Source organism: Squalius cephalus (genome assembly GCF_949319135.1).
Source record: "Squalius cephalus genome assembly, chromosome: 2".
Taxonomy (NCBI): Eukaryota; Metazoa; Chordata; class Actinopteri; order Cypriniformes; family Leuciscidae; genus Squalius; species Squalius cephalus.
This window is the reverse complement of record NC_137123.1, coordinates 61,515,479-61,533,543: the sequence shown is the minus strand read 5'-3', so window position 1 is coordinate 61,533,543 and position 18,065 is coordinate 61,515,479.

The window sequence follows — 18,065 nt, the reverse complement described above, 5'->3', positions numbered from 1 at the left end:
TCGGATTCTGTTCCCACCATGTTTCTGACACACTGAGGTTCTAATATTTATCAAATTGATGCTGTTTAAGCTCCATCCACACACAGAATAGAATAAGCATATTTTAAGCCGATACACCAACATCTCTCATCATTGGGGTGGGGGAACGGATTTCGACAGCTGAACTATTTGCCGTCGGATTCTGTTCCCCCTATGTTTCTTACACAATGAGGTTCTAAGATTTATCTCATTATAATTGCTTACTAAACCCAATAGCATAGTGGTTAGTGCCATAGCTGTATTTTTTTTTTAGCTTTGGGCGACCCGAGTTCAAGTCCCGGTTCGTCAAAGTTTCTTGATACTATACTGTCCTATCATAATAAAGGGCAAAAAAATATATTCTTTAAACTGATGCAAGTTAAGCTCCATCCACACACAAAATAAAATCAGCATTTTTTAAGCCATTACATCAACACCTCTCATAACGGGAGTGGGGGAACAGATTCCGACAGCATTTTTTTTTGCCGTCGGATTCTGTTCCCACCATATATCTGACACACAGAGGTTCTAATATTTATCAAATTGATGCTGTTTAAGCTCCATCCACACACAGAATAGAATAAGCATACTTTAAGCCGATACATCAACACCTCTCATTATTGGGGTGGGGGAACGGATTTCGACAGCTGAACTATTTGCCGTCGGATTCTGTTCCCCCTATGTTTCTTACACAATGAGGTTCTAAGATTTATCTCATTGTAAAAGCTTACTAAACCCAATAGCATAGTGGTCAGTGCCATAGCTGTATTTTTTTTTTAGCTTTGGGCGACCCGAGTTCAAGTCCTGGTTCGTCAAAGTTTCTTGATACTATACTGTCCTATCATACTAAAAGGCAAAAAAATATATTCTTTAAACTGATGCAAGTTAAGCTCCATCCACACACAAAAATAAAATCAGCATTTTTTAAGCCATTACATCAACACCTCTCATAATGGGAGTGGGGGAACGGATTTCGACAACTGAACTATTTGCCGTCGGATTCTGTTCCCCCTATGTTTCTTACACAGTGAGGTTCTAATATTTATCACATTGATGCTAGTGACTAATCCCAGTAGCCTAGTGGTCAGTACACTCTGCGTTGACATTCATTGTTTTTCAGCTTATTACGACCCGAGTTCAAGTCCCGGTTCGTTAAACTTTCTTGATACTATACTGTCCTATCATACTAAAAGGCAAAAAAATATATTCTTTAAACTGATGCAAGTTAAGCTCCATCCACACACAAAAATAAAATCAGCATTTTTTAAGCCATTACATCAACACCTCTCATAATGGGAGAGGGGGAACGGATTTCGACAGCTGTTTTTTTTGGCGTCAGATTCTGTTCCCTCTATGTTTCTTACACAATAGACAATAAGGTTCTAAAATTTATCAAATTGGAGCAAATTTCTAGTCTCAATAGCCTAGTGGTCAGTGCCCTGACAATTTTTTTTTTAGCTTTGGGCAACCCGAGTTCAAGTCCCGGTTCGTCAAACTTTATTGATACTATACTGTCCTATCATAATAAAAGGCAAAAAATATATTCTTTAAACTGATGCAAGTTAAGCTCCATCCACACACAAAAATAAAATCAGCATTTTTTAAGCCATTACATCAACACCTCTCATAATGGGAGTGGGGGAACAGATTCCGACAGCTGTTTTTTTTGCAGTCGGATTCTGTTCCCACCATGTTTCTGACACACTGAGGTTCTAATATTTATCAAATTGATGCTGTTTAAGCTCCATCCACACACAGAATAGAATAAGCATATTTTAAGCCGATACACCAACATCTCTCATCATTGGGGTGGGGGAACGGATTTCGACAGCTGAACTATTTGCCGTCGGATTCTGTTCCCCCTATGTTTCTTACACAATGAGGTTCTAAGATTTATCTCATTATAATTGCTTACTAAACCCAATAGCATAGTGGTCAGTGCCATAGCTGTATTTTTTTTTTTAGCTTTGGGCGACCCGAGTTCAAGTCCCGGTTCGTCAAAGTTTCTTGATACTATACTGTCCTATCATAATAAAGGGCAAAAAAATATATTCTTTAAACTGATGCAAGTTAAGCTCCATCCACACACAAAATAAAATCAGCATTTTTTAAGCCATTACATCAACACCTCTCATAACGGGAGTGGGGGAACAGATTCCGACAGGTGTTTTTTTTGCCGTCGGATTCTGTTCCCACCATATATCTGACACACTGAGGTTCTAATATTTATCAAATTGATGCTGTTTAAGCTCCATCCACACACAGAATAGAATAAGCTTACTTTAAGCCGATACATCAACACCTCTCATTATTGGGGTGGGGGAACGGATTTCGACAGCTGAACTATTTGCCGTCGGATTCTGTTCCCCCTATGTTTCTTACACAGTGAGGTTCTAATATTTATCACATTGCTGCTAGCTTCAAAACCCAATAGCCTAGTGGTCAGAACACTCTGCATTGGCATTCATTGTTTTTCAGCTTATTACGACCCAAGTTCAAGTCCCGGTTCGTTAAACTTTCTTGATACTATACTGTCCTATCATAATAAAAGGCAAAAAAATATATTCTTTAAACTGATGAAAGTTAAGCTCCATCCACACACAAAAATAAAATCAGCATTTTTTAAGCCATTACATCAACACCTCTCATAATGGGAGAGGGGGAACGGATTTCGACAGCTGTTTTTTTTGCCGTCGGATTCTGTTCCCCCCATATTTCTGACAAATTGAGGTTCTAATATTAATCAAATTGATGCTGTTTAAGCTCCATCCACACACAGAATAGAATAAGCATATTTTAAGCCGATACATCAACATCTCTCATTATTGGGGTGGGGGAACGGATTTCGACAGCTGAACTATTTGCCGTCGGATTCTGTTTCCCCTATGTTTCTTACACAATGAGGTTCTAAGATTTATCTCATTGTAAAAGCTTACTAAACCCAATAGCATAGTGGTCAGTGCCATAGCTGTATTTTTTTTTTAGCTTTGGGCGACCCGAGTTCAAGTCCTGGTTCGTCAAAGTTTCTTGATACTATACTGTCCTATCATACTAAAAGGCAAAAAAATATATTCTTTAAACTGATGCAAGTTAAGCTCCATCCACACACAAAAAATAAAATCAGCATTTTTTAAGCCATTACATCAACACCTCTCATAATGGGAGAGGGGGAACGGATTTCGACAGCTGTTTTTTTTGGCGTCAGATTCTGTTCCCTCTATGTTTCTTACACAATAGACAATAAGGTTCTAAAATTTATCAAATTGGAGCAGATTTCTAGTCTCAATAGCCTAGTGGTCAGTGCCCTGACAATTTTTTTTTTTAGCTTTGGGCAACCCGAGTTCAAGTCCCGGTTCGTCAAACTTTATTGATACTATACTGTCCTATCATAATAAAAGGCAAAAAATATATTCTTTAAACTGATGCAAGTTAAGCTCCATCCACACACAAAAATAAAATCAGCATTTTTTAAGCCATTACATCAACACCTCTCATAATGAGAGTGGGGGAACGGATTCCGACAGCTGTTTTTTTTGCCGTCGGATTCTGTTCCCCCCATATTTCTGACAAACTGAGGTTCTAATATTTATCAAATTGATGCTGTTTAAGCTCCATCCACACACAGAATAGAATAAGCATATTTTAAGCCGATACATCAACATCTCTCATTATTGGGGTGGGGGAACGGATTTCAACAGCTGAACTATTTGCCGTCGGATTCTGTTCCCCCTATGTTTCTTACACAGTGAGGTTCTAATATTTATCACATTGTCACAAGTTTCAAAACCCAATTGCCTAGTGGTCAGAACACTCTGCATTGGCATTCATTGTTTTTCAGCTTATTATGACCCGAGTTCAAGTCCCGGTTCGTTAAACTTTCTTGATACTATACTGTCCTATCATAATAAAAGGCAAAATAATATATTCTTTAAACTGATGCAAGTTAAGCTCCATCCACACACAAAAATAAAATCAGCATTTTTTAAGCCATTACATCAACACCTCTCATAATGGGAGTGGGGGAACGGATTTCGACAGCTGAACTATTTGCCGTCGGATTCTGTTCCCCCTATGTTTCTTACACAGTGAGGTTCTAATATTTATCACATTGATGCTAGTGACTAATCCCAGTAGCCTAGTGGTCAGTACACTCTGCGTTGACATTCATTGTTTTTCAGCTTATTACGACCCGAGTTCAAGTCCCGGTTCGTTAAACTTTCTTGATACTATACTGTCCTATCATACTAAAAGGCAAAAAAATATATTCTTTAAACTGATGCAAGTTAAGCTCCATCCACACACAAAAATAAAATCAGCATTTTTTAAGCCATTACATCAACACCTCTCATAATGGGAGAGGGGGAACGGATTTCGACAGCTGTTTTTTTTGGCGTCAGATTCTGTTCCCTCTATGTTTCTTACACAATAGACAATAAGGTTCTAAAATTTATCAAATTGGAGCAAATTTCTAGTCTCAATAGCCTAGTGGTCAGTGCCCTGACAATTTTTTTTTTAGCTTTGGGCAACCCGAGTTCAAGTCCCGGTTCTTCAAACTTTATTGATACTATACTGTCCTATCATAATAAAAGGCAAAAAATATATTCTTTAAACTGATGCAAGTTAAGCTCCATCCACACACAAAAATAAAATCAGCATTTTTTAAGCCATTACATCAACACCTCTCATAATGGGAGTGGGGGAACAGATTCCGACAGCTGTTTTTTTTGCAGTCGGATTCTGTTCCCACCATGTTTCTGACACACTGAGGTTCTAATATTTATCAAATTGATGCTGTTTAAGCTCCATCCACACACAGAATAGAATAAGCATATTTTAAGCCGATACACCAACATCTCTCATCATTGGGGTGGGGGAACGGATTTCGACAGCTGAACTATTTGCCGTCGGATTCTGTTCCCCCTATGTTTCTTACACAATGAGGTTCTAAGATTTATCTCATTATAATTGCTTACTAAACCCAATAGCATAGTGGTCAGTGCCATAGCTGTATTTTTTTTTTTTAGCTTTGGGCAACCCGAGTTCAAGTCCCGGTTCGTCAAACTTTATTGATACTATACTGTCCTATCATAATAAAAGGCAAAAAATATATTCTTTAAACTGATGCAAGTTAAGCTCCATCCACACACAAAAATAAAATCAGCATTTTTTAAGCCATTACATCAACACCTCTCATAATGGGAGTGGGGGAACGGATTCCGACAGCTGTTTTTATTGCCGTCGGATTCTGTTCCCCCATATTTCTGACAAACTGAGGTTCTAATATTTATCAAATTGATGCTGTTTAAGCTCCATCCACACACAGAATAGAATAAGCATATTTTAAGCCGATACATCAACATCTCTCATTATTGGGGTGGGGGAACGGATTTCGACAGCTGAACTATTTGCCGTCGGATTCTGTTCCCCCTATGTTTCTTACACAGTGAGGTTCTAATATTTATCACATTGTTGCAAGTTTCAAAACCCAATAGCCTAGTGGTCAGAACACTCTGCATTGGCATTCATTGTTTTTCAGCTTATTACGACCCGAGTTGAAGTCCCGGTTCGTTAAACTTTCTTGATACTATACTGTCCTATCATAATAAAAGGTAAAATAATATATTCTTTAAACTGATCCAAGTTAAGCTCCATCCACACACAAAAATAAAATCTGCATTTTTTAAGCCATTACATCAACACCTCTCATAATGGGAGTGGGGGAACGGATTTTGACAGCTGAACTATTTGCCGTCGGATTATGTTCCCCCTATGTTTCTTACACAGTGAGGTTCTAATATTTATCACATTGTCACAAGTTTCAAAACCCAATAGCCTAGTGGTCAGAACACTCTGCATTGGCATTCATTGTTTTTCAGCTTATTATGACCCGAGTTCAAGTCCCGGTTCGTTAAACTTTCTTGATACTATACTGTCCTATCATAATAAAAGGCAAAATAATATATTCTTTAAACTGATGCAAGTTAAGCTCCATCCACACACAAAAATAAAATCAGCATTTTTTAAGCCATTACATCAACACCTCTCATAATGGGAGTGGGGGAACGGATTTCGACAGCTGAACTATTTGCCGTCGGATTCTGTTCCCCCTATGTTTCTTACACAGTGAGGTTCTAATATTTATCACATTGATGCTAGTGCCTAATCCCAGTAGCCTAGTGGTCAGTACACTCTGCGTTGACATTCATTGTTTTTCAGCTTATTACGACCCGAGTTCAAGTCCCGGTTCGTTAAACTTTCTTGATACTATACTGTCCTATCATACTAAAAGGCAAAAAAATATATTCTTTAAACTGATGCAAGTTAAGCTCCATCCACACACAAAAATAAAATCAGCATTTTTTAAGCCATTACATCAACACCTCTCATAATGGGAGAGGGGGAACGGATTTCGACAGCTGTTTTTTTTGGCGTCAGATTCTGTTCCCTCTATGTTTCTTACACAATAGACAATAAGATTCTAAAATTTATCAAATTAGAACAAATTTCTAGTCTCAATAGCCTAGTGGTCAGTGCCCTGACAATTTTTTTTTTAGCATTGGGCAACCCGAGTTCAAGTCCCGGTTCGTCAAACTTTATTGATACTATACTGTCCTATCATAATAAAAGGCAAAAAATATATTCTTTAAACTGATGCAAGTTAAGCTCCATCCACACACAAAAATAAAATCAGCATTTTTTAAGCCATTACATCAACACCTCTCATAATGGGAGTGGGGGAACAGATTCCGACAGCTGTTTTTTTTGCCGTCGGATTCTGTTCCCCCCATATTTCTGACAAACTGAGGTTCTAATATTTATCAAATTGATGCTGTTTAAGCTCCATCCACACACAGAATAGAATAAGCATATTTTAAGCCGATACATCAACATCTCTCATTATTGGGGTGGGGGAACGGATTTCGACAGCTGAACTATTTGCCGTCGGATTCTATTCCCCCTATGTTTCTTGCACAATGAGGTTCTAAGATTTATCTCATTGCAGCAATTTACTAAACCCAATAGCCAAGTGGTCCGTACACTCTGCACCAGCATTCTTTGTTTTTAAGCTTATTATGACCCGAGTTCAAGTCCCGGATCGTCAAACTTTATTGATACTATACTGTCCTATCATAATAAAAGGCAAAAAATATATTCTTTAAACTGATGCAAGTTAAGCTCCATCCACACACAAAATAAAAACAGCATTTTTTAAGCCATTACATCAACACCTCTCATAATGGGAGTGGGGGAACAGATTCCGACAGCATTTTTTTTTGCCGTCGGATTCTGTTCCCACCATATTTCTGACACACTGAGGTTCTAGTATTTATCAAATTGATGCTGTTTAAGCTCCATCCACACACAGAATAGAATAAGCATACTTTAAGCCGATACATCAACACCTCTCATTATTGGGGTGGGGGAACGGATTTCGACAGCTGAACTATTTGCCGTCGGATTCTGTTCCCCCTATGTTTCTTACACAGTGAGGTTCTAATATTTATCACATTGTTGCTTGTTTCAACACCCAATAGCCTAGTGGTCAGAACACTCTGCATTGGCATTCATTGTTTTTCAGCTTATTACGACCCAAGTTCAAGTCCCGGTTCGTTAAACTTTCTTGATACTATACTGTCCTATCATAATAAAAGGCAAACAAATATATTCTTTAAACTGATGAAAGTTAAGCTCCATCCACACACAAAAATAAAATCAGCATTTTTTAAGCCATTACATCAACACCTCTCATAATGGGAGAGGGGGAACGGATTTCGACAGCAGTTTTTTTTGCCGTCGGATTCTGTTCCCCCCATATTTCTGACAAATTGAGGTTCTAATATTTATCAAATTGATGCTGTTTAAGCTCCATCCACACACAGAATAGAATAAGCATACTTTAAGCCGATACATCAACACCTCTCATTATTGGGGTGGGGGAACGGATTTCGACAGCTGAACAATTTGCCGTCGGATTCTGTTCCCCCTATGTTTGTTACACAATGAGATTCTAATATTTATCACATTGCAGCAAATTACTAAACCCAATAGCCAAGTGGTCCGTACACTCTGCACCGGCATTCTATGTTTTTCAGCTTATTACGACCCAAGTTCAAGTCCCGGTTCGTTAAACTTTCTTGATACTATACTGTCCTATCATAATAAAAGGCAAAAAAATATATTCTTTAAACTGATGCAAGTTAAGCTCCATCCACACACAAAAATAAAATCAGCATTTTTTAAGCCATTACATCAACACCTCTCATAATGGGAGTGGGGGAACGGATTCCGACAGGTGTTTTTTTGCCGTTGGATTCTGTTCCCCCCATATTTCTGACAAACTGAGGTTCTAATATTTATCAAATTGATGCTGTTTAAGCTCCATCCACACACAGAATAGAATAAGCATATTTTAAGCCGATACATCAACATCTCTCATTATTGGGGTGGGGGAACGGATTTCGACAGCTGAACTATTTGCCGTCGGATTCTGTTCCCCCTATGTTTCTTACACAATGAGGTTCTAAGATTTATCTTATTGTAGTTACTTACTAGCCCAGTGGTCAGTGCCATAACTCTATATTTTTTTTAGCTTTGGGCAACCCGAGTTCAAGTCCCGGTTCGGCAACTTTCTTGATACTATACTGTCCTATCATAATAAAAGGCAAAAAAATATATTCTTTAAACTGATGCAAGTTAAGCTCCATCCACACACAGAATAGAATAAGCATATTTTAAGCCGATACACCAACATCTCTCATCATTGGGGTGGGGGAACGGATTTCGACAGCTGAACTATTTGCCGTTGGATTCTGTTCCCCCTATGTTTCTTACACAATGAGGTTCTAAGATTTATCTATAATTGCTTACTAAACCCAATAGCATAGTGGTCAGTGCCATAGCTGTATTTTTTTTTTAGCTTTGGGTGACCCGAGTTCAAGTCCCGGTTCGTCAAAGTTTCTTGATACTATACTGTCCTATCATAATAAAGGGCAAAAAAATATATTCTTTAAACTGATGCAAGTTAAGCTCCATCCACACACAAAATAAAATCAGCATTTTTTAAGCCATTACATCAACACCTCTCATAATGGGAGTGGGGGAACAGATTCCGAAAGCTTTTTTTTTTGCCGTCGGATTCTGTTCCCACCATATTTCTGACACACTGAGGTTCTAATATTTATCAAATTGATGCTGCTTAAGCTCCATCCACACACAGAAAAGAATAAGCATACTTTAAGCCGATACATCAACACCTCTCATTATTGGGGTGGGGGAACGGATTTCGACAGCTGAACTATTTGCCGTCGGATTCTGTTCCCCCTATGTTTCTTACACAGTGAGGTTCTAATATTTATCACATTGTTGCAAGTTTCAAAACCCAATAGCCTAGTGGTCAGAACACTCTGCATTGGCATTCATTGTTTTTCAGCTTATTACGACCCGAGTTCAAGTCCCGGTTCGTTAAAATTTCTTGATACTATACTGTCCTATCATAATAAAAGGCAAAATAATATATTCTTTAAACTGATGCAAGTTAAGCTCCATCCACACACAAAAATAAAATCAGCATTTTTTAAGCCATTACATCAACACCTCTCATAATGGGAGTGGGGGAACGGATTTCGACAGCTGAACTATATGCCGTCGGATTCTGTTCCCCCTATGTTTCTTACATAGTGAGGTTCTAATATTTATCACATTGATGCTAGTGACTAAACCTAGTAGCCTAGTGGTCAGTACACTCTGCATTGACATTCATTGTTTTTCAGCTTATTACGACCCGAGTTCAAGTCCCGGTTCGTTAAACTTTCTTGATACTATACTGTCCTATCATACTAAAAGGCAAAAAAATATATTCTTTAAACTGATGCAAGTTAAGCTCCATCCACACACAAAAATAAAATCAGCATTTTTTAAGCCATTACATCAACACCTCTCATAATGGGAGAGGGGGAACGGATTTCGACAGCTGTTTTTTTTGCCGTCAGATTCAGTTCCCCCTATGTTTCTTACACAATAGACAATAAGGTTCTAAAATTTATCAAATTGCATCAAATTTCTAGTCTCAATAGCCTAGTGGTCAGTGCCCTGACAATTTTTTTTTTAGCTTTGGGCAACCCGAGTTCAAGTCTCGTTGCATCAAACTTTATTGATACTATACTGTCCTATCATAATAAAAGGCAAAAAATATATTCTTTAAACTGATGCAAGTTAAGCTCCATCCACACACAAAAATAAAATCAGCATTTTTTAAGCCATTACATCAACACCTCTCATAATGGGAGTGGGGGAACGGATTCCGACAGCTGTTTTTATTGCCGTCGGATTCTGTTCCCCCCATATTTCTGACAAACTGAGGTTCTAATATTTATCAAATTGATGCTGTTTAAGCTCCATCCACACACAGAATAGAATAAGCATATTTTAAGCTGATACATCAACATCTCTCATTATTGGGGTGGGGGAACGGATTTCGACAGCTGAACTATTTGCCGTCGGATTCTGTTCCCCCTATGTTTCTTACACAGTGAGGTTCTAATATTTATCACATTGTTGCAAGTTTCAAAACCCAATAGCCTAGTGGTCAGTACACTCTGCATTGGCATTCATTGTTTTTCAGCTTATTACGACCCGAGTTGAAGTCCCGGTTCGTTAAACTTTCTTGATACTATACTGTCCTATCATAATAAAAGGTAAAATAATATATTCTTTAAACTGATGCAAGTTAAGCTCCATCCACACACAAAAATAAAATCAGCATTTTTTAAGCCATTACATCAACACCTCTCATAATGGGAGTGGGGGAACGGATTTCGACAGCTGAACTATTTGCCGTCGGATTCTGTTCCCCCTATGTTTCTTACACAGTGAGGTTCTAATATTTATCACATTGTTGCTAGTGATTAAACCCAGTAGCCTAGTGGTCAGTACACTCTGCATTGGCATTCATTGTTTTTCAGCTTATTACGACCCGAGTTCAAGTCCCAGATCGTTAAACTTTCTTGATACTATACTGTCCTATCATAATAAAAAGCAAAAAAATATATTCTTTAAACTGATGCCAGTTAAGCTCCATCCACACTTAAAAATAAAATTAGAATTTTTTAAGCCATTACATCAACACCTCTCATAATGGGAGTGGGGGAACGGATTCCGACAGGTGTTTTTTTGCCGTCAGATTCTGTTCCCCCTATGTTTCTTACACAATAGACAATAAGGTTCTAAAATTTATCAAATTGCAGCAAATTTCTAGTCTCAATAGCCTAGTGGTCAGTCCCCTGACAATTTTTTTTTTAGCTTTGGGCAACCCGAGTTCAAGTCCCGGTTCGTCAAACTTTATTGATACTATACTGTCCTATCATAATAAAAGGCAAAAAATATATTCTTTAAACTGATGCAAGTTAAGCTCCATCCACACACAAAAATAAAATCAGCATTTTTTAAGCCATTACATCAACACCTCTCATAATGGGAGTGGGGGAACGGATTCCGACAGCTGTTTTTATTGCCGTCGGATTCTGTTCCCCCATATTTCTGACAAACTGAGGTTCTAATATTTATCAAATTGATGCTGTTTAAGCTCCATCCACACACAGAATAGAATAAGCATATTTTAAGCCGATACATCAACATCTCTCATTATTGGGGTGGGGGAACGGATTTCGACAGCTGAACTATTTGCCGTCGGATTCTGTTCCCCCTATGTTTCTTACACAGTGAGGTTCTAATATTTATCACATTGTTGCAAGTTTCAAAACCCAATAGCCTAGTGGTCAGAACACTCTGCATTGGCATTCATTGTTTTTCAGCTTATTACGACCCGAGTTGAAGTCCCGGTTCGTTAAACTTTCTTGATACTATACTGTCCTATCATAATAAAAGGTAAAATAATATATTCTTTAAACTGATCCAAGTTAAGCTCCATCCACACACAAAAATAAAATCTGCATTTTTTAAGCCATTACATCAACACCTCTCATAATGGGAGTGGGGGAACGGATTTTGACAGCTGAACTATTTGCCGTCGGATTCTGTTCCCCCTATGTTTCTTACACAGTGAGGTTCTAATATTTATCACATTGTTTCTGGTGATTAAACCCAGTAGCCTAGTGGTCAGTACACTCTGCATTGGCATTCATTGTTTTTCAGCTTATTACGACCCGAGTTCAAGTCCCGTATCGCTAAACTTTCTTGATACTATACTGTCCTATCATAATAAAAGGCAAAAAAATATATTCTTTAAACTGATGCCAGTTAAACTCCATCCACACACAAAAATAAAATCAGAATTTTTTAAGCCATTACATCAACACCTCTCATAATGGGAGTGGGGGAACAGATTCCGACAGCTGTTTTTTTTGCCGTCAGATTCTGTTCCCCCCATATTTCTGACACACTGAGGTTCTAATATTTATCAAATTGATGCTGTTTAAGCTCCATCCACACACAGAATAGAATAAGCATATTTTAAGCCGATACATCAACATCTCTCATTATTGGGGTGGGGGAACGGATTTCGACAGCTGAACTATTTGCCGTCGGATTCTGTTCCCCCTATGTTTCTTACACAATGAGGTTCTAAGATTTATCTCATTGCAGTTACTTACTAAACCCAATAGCCTAGTGGTCAGTCCCATAACTATATATTTTTTTTAGCTTTGGGCAACCCGAGTTCAAGTCCCGGTTCAGCAAACTTTCTTGATACTATACTGTCCTATCATAATAAAAGGCAAACAAATATATTCTTTAAACTGATGCAAGTTAAGCTCCATCCACACACAAAAATAAAATCAGCATTTTTTAAGCCATTACATCAACACCTCTCATAATGGGAGTGGGGGAACGGATTTCGACAGCTGAACTATTTGCCATCGGATTCTGTTCCCCCTATGTTTCTTACACAATGAGGTTCTAATATTTATCACATTGTTGCTAGTTTCAAAACCCAATAGCCTAATGGTCAGAACACTCTGCATTGGCATTCATTGTTTTTCAGCTTATTACGACCCGAGTTCAAGTCCCGGTTCGTTAAACTTTCTTGATACTATACTGTCCTATCATAATAAAAGGCAAAAAAATATATTCTTTAAACTGATGCAAGTTAAGCTCCATCCACACACAAAAATAAAATCAGCATTTTTTAAGCCATTACATCAACATCTCTCATAATGGGAGTGGGGGAATGGATTTCGACAGCTGTTTTTTTGCCGTCGGATTCTGTTCCCCCCATATTTCTGACAAACTGAGGTTCTAATATTTATCAAATTGATGCTGTTTAAGCTCCATCCACACACAGAATAGAATAAGCATATTTTAAGGGGATACATCAACACCTCTCATCATTGGGGTGGGGGAACGGATTTCGACAGCTGAACTATTTGCCGTCGGATTCTGTTCCCCCTATGTGTCTTACACAATAAGGTTCTAAAATTGATCAAATTGTGATAAATTATTAGCCTCAATAGCCTAGTGGTCAGTGCCCTGACAATTTCAGTTTTAGCTTTGGGCGACCCGAGTTCAAGTCCCGGTTCGTCAAACTGTCTTGATACTATACTGTCCTATCATACTAAAAGGCAAAAAAATATATTCTTTAAACTGATGCAAGTTAAGCTCCATCCACACACAAAAATAAAATCAGCATTTTTTAAGCCATTACATCAACACCTCTCATAATGGGAGTAGGGGAACGGATTTCGACAGCTGTTTTTTTGCCATCGGATTCTGTTCCCCCCATATATCTGACACACTGAGGTTCTAATATTTATCAAATTGATGCTGTTTAAGCTCCATCCACACACAGAATAGAATAAGCATATTTTAAGCCGATACATCAACATCTCTCATTATTGGGGTGGGGGAACGGATTTCGACAGCTGAACTATTTGCCGTCGGATTCTGTTCCCCCTATGTTTCTTACACAGTGAGGTTCTAATATTTATCACATTGTTGCAAGTTTCAAAACCCAATAGCCTAGTGGTCAGAACACTCTGCATTGGCATTCATTGTTTTTCAGCTTATTACGACCCGAGTTGAAGTCCCGGTTCGTTAAACTTTCTTGATACTATACTGTCCTATCATAATAAAAGGTAAAATAATATATTCTTTAAACTGATCCAAGTTAAGCTCCATCCACACACAAAAATAAAATCTGCATTTTTTAAGCCATTACATCAACACCTCTCATAATGGTAGTGGGGGAACAGATTCCGACAGGTGTTTTTTTTGCCGTCGGATTCTGTTCCCCCCATATTTCTGACAAACTAAGGTTCTAATATTTATCAAATTGATGCTGTTTAAGCTCCATCCACACACATAATAGAATAAGCATATTTTAAGCCGATACATCAACATCTCTCATTATTGGGGTGGGGGAACGGATTTCGACAGCTGAACTATTTGCCCTCGGATTCTGTTCCCCCTATGTTTCTTACACAATGAGGTTCTAAGATTTATCTCATTGCAGTTACTTACTAAACCCAATAGCCTAGTGGTCAGTACCATAACTATATATTTTTTTTAGCTTTGGGCAACCCGAGTTCAAGTCCCGGTTCAGCAAACTTTCTTGATACTATACTGTCCTATCATAATAAAAGGCAAACAAATATATTCTTTAAACTGATGCAAGTTAAGCTCCATCCACACACAAAAATAAAATCAGCATTTTTTAAGCCATTACATCAACACCTCCCATAATGGGAGTGGGGGAACGGATTTCGACAGCTGTTTTTTTTGCCGTCAGATTCTGTTCCCCCTATGTTTCTTACACAATAGACAATAAGGTTCTAAAATTTATCAAATTGCAACAAATTTCTAGTCTCAATAGCCTAGTGGTCAGTGCCCTGACAATTTTTTTTTTAGCTTTGGGCAACCCGAGTTCAAGTCCCGGTTCGTCAAACTGTATTGATACTATACTGTCCTATCATAATAAAAGGCAAAAAATATATTCTTTAAACTGATGCAAGTTAAGCTCCATCCACACACAAAAATAAAATCAGCATTTTTTTAAGCCATTACATCAACACCTCTCATAATGGGAGTGGGGGAACGGATTCCGACAGCTGTTTTTTTTGCCGTCGGATTCTGTTCCCCCCATATTTCTGACAAACTAAGGTTCTAATATTTATCAAATTGATGCTGTTTAAGCTCCATCCACACACATAATAGAATAAGCATATTTTAAGCCGATACATCAACATCTCTCATTATTGGGGTGGGGGAACGGATTTCGACAGCTGAACTATTTGCCGTCGGATTCTGTTCCCCCTATGTTTCTTACACAGTGAGGTTCTAATATTTATCACATTGTTGCTAGTTTCAAATCCCAGTAGCCTAGTGGTCAGTACACTCTGCATTGGCATTCATTGTTTTTCAGCTTATTACGACCCGAGTTCAAGTCCCGGTTCGTTAAACTTTCTTGATACTATACTGTCCTATCATAATAAAAGGCAAACAAATATATTCTTTAAACTGATGCAAGTTAAGCTCCATCCACACACAAAAATAAAATCAGCATTTTTTAAGCCATTACATCAACACCTCCCATAATGGGAGTGGGGGAACGGATTTCGACAGCTGTTTTTTTTGCCGTCAGATTCTGTTCCCCCTATGTTTCTTACACAATAGACAATAAGGTTCTAAAATTTATCAAATTGCAACAAATTTCTAGTCTCAATAGCCTAGTGGTCAGTGCCCTGACAATTTTTTTTTTAGCTTTGGGCAACCCGAGTTCAAGTCCCGGTTCGTCAAACTGTATTGATACTATACTGTCCTATCATAATAAAAGGCAAAAAATATATTCTTTAAACTGATGCAAGTTAAGCTCCATCCACACACAAAAATAAAATCAGCATTTTTTTAAGCCATTACATCAACACCTCTCATAATGGGAGTGGGGGAACGGATTCCGACAGCTGTTTTTTTTGCCGTCGGATTCTGTTCCCCCCATATTTCTGACAAACTAAGGTTCTAATATTTATCAAATTGATGCTGTTTAAGCTCCATCCACACACATAATAGAATAAGCATATTTTAAGCCGATACATCAACATCTCTCATTATTGGGGTGGGGGAACGGATTTCGACAGCTGAACTATTTGCCGTCGGATTCTGTTCCCCCTATGTTTCTTACACAGTGAGGTTCTAATATTTATCACATTGTTGCTAGTTTCAAATCCCAGTAGCCTAGTGGTCAGTACACTCTGCATTGGCATTCATTGTTTTTCAGCTTATTACGACCCGAGTTCAAGTCCCGGTTCGTTAAACTTTCTTGATACTATACTGTCCTATAATAATAAAAGGCAAAAAAATATATTCTTTAAACTGATGCCAGTTAAGCTCCATCCACACACAAAAATAAAATCAGAATTTTTTAAGCCATTACATCAACACCTCTCATAATGGTAGTGGGGGAACAGATTCTGACAGGTGTTTTTTTTGCCGTCGGATTCTGTTCCCCCCATATTTCTGACAAACTAAGGTTCTAATATTTATCAAATTGATGCTGTTTAAGCTCCATCCACACACATAATAGAATAAGCATATTTTAAGCCGATACATCAACATCTCTCATTATTGGGGTGGGGGAACGGATTTCGACAGCTGAACTATTTGCCCTCGGATTCTGTTCCCCCTATGTTTCTTACACAATGAGGTTCTAAGATTTATCTCATTGCAGTTACTTACTAAACCCAATAGCCTAGTGGTCAGTACCATAACTATATATTTTTTTTAGCTTTGGGCAACCCGAGTTCAAGTCCCGGTTCGGCAAACTTTCTTGATACTATACTGTCCTATCATAATAAAAGGCAAAAAAATATATTCTTTAAACTGATGCAAGTTAAGCTCCATCCACACACAAAAATAAAATCAGCATTTTTTAAGCCATTACATCAACACCTCTCATAATGGGAGTGGGGGAACGGATTTCGACAGCTGAACTATTTGCCATCGGATTCTGTTCCCCCTATGTTTCTTACACAATGAGGTTCTAATATTTATCACATTGTTGCTAGTTTCAAAACCCAATAGCCTAATGGTCAGAACACTCTGCATTGGCATTCATTGTTTTTCAGCTTATTACGACCCGAGTTCAAGTCCCGGTTCGTTAAACTTTCTTGATACTATACTGTCCTATCATAATAAAAGGCAAAAAAATATATTCTTTAAACTGATGCAAGTTAAGCTCCATCCACACACAAAAATAAAATCAGCATTTTTTAAGCCATTACATCAACATCTCTCATAATGGGAGTGGGGGAATGGATTTCGACAGCTGTTTTTTTGCCGTCGGATTCTGTTCCCCCCATATTTCTGACAAACTGAGGTTCTAATATTTATCAAATTGATGCTGTTTAAGCTCCATCCACACACAGAATAGAATAAGCATATTTTAAGGGGATACATCAACACCTCTCATCATTGGGGTGGGGGAACGGATTTCGACAGCTGAACTATTTGCCGTCGGATTCTGTTCCCCCTATGTGTCTTACACAATAAGGTTCTAAAATTGATCAAATTGTGATAAATTATTAGCCTCAATAGCCTAGTGGTCAGTGCCCTGACAATTTCAGTTTTAGCTTTGGGCGACCCGAGTTCAAGTCCCGGTTCGTCAAACTGTCTTGATACTATACTGTCCTATCATACTAAAAGGCAAAAAAATATATTCTTTAAACTGATGCAAGTTAAGCTCCATCCACACACAAAAATAAAATCAGCATTTTTTAAGCCATTACATCAACACCTCTCATAATGGGAGTAGGGGAACGGATTTCGACAGCTGTTTTTTTGCCATCGGATTCTGTTCCCCCCATATATCTGACACACTGAGGTTCTAATATTTATCAAATTGATCCAAGTTAAGCTCCATCCACACACAAAAATAAAATCTGCATTTTTTAAGCCATTACATCAACACCTCTCATAATGGGAGTGGGGGAACGGATTTTGACAGCTGAACTATTTGCTGTCGGATTCTGTTCCCCCTATGTTTCTTACACAGTGAGGTTCTAATATTTATCACATTGTTTCTGGTGATTAAACCCAGTAGC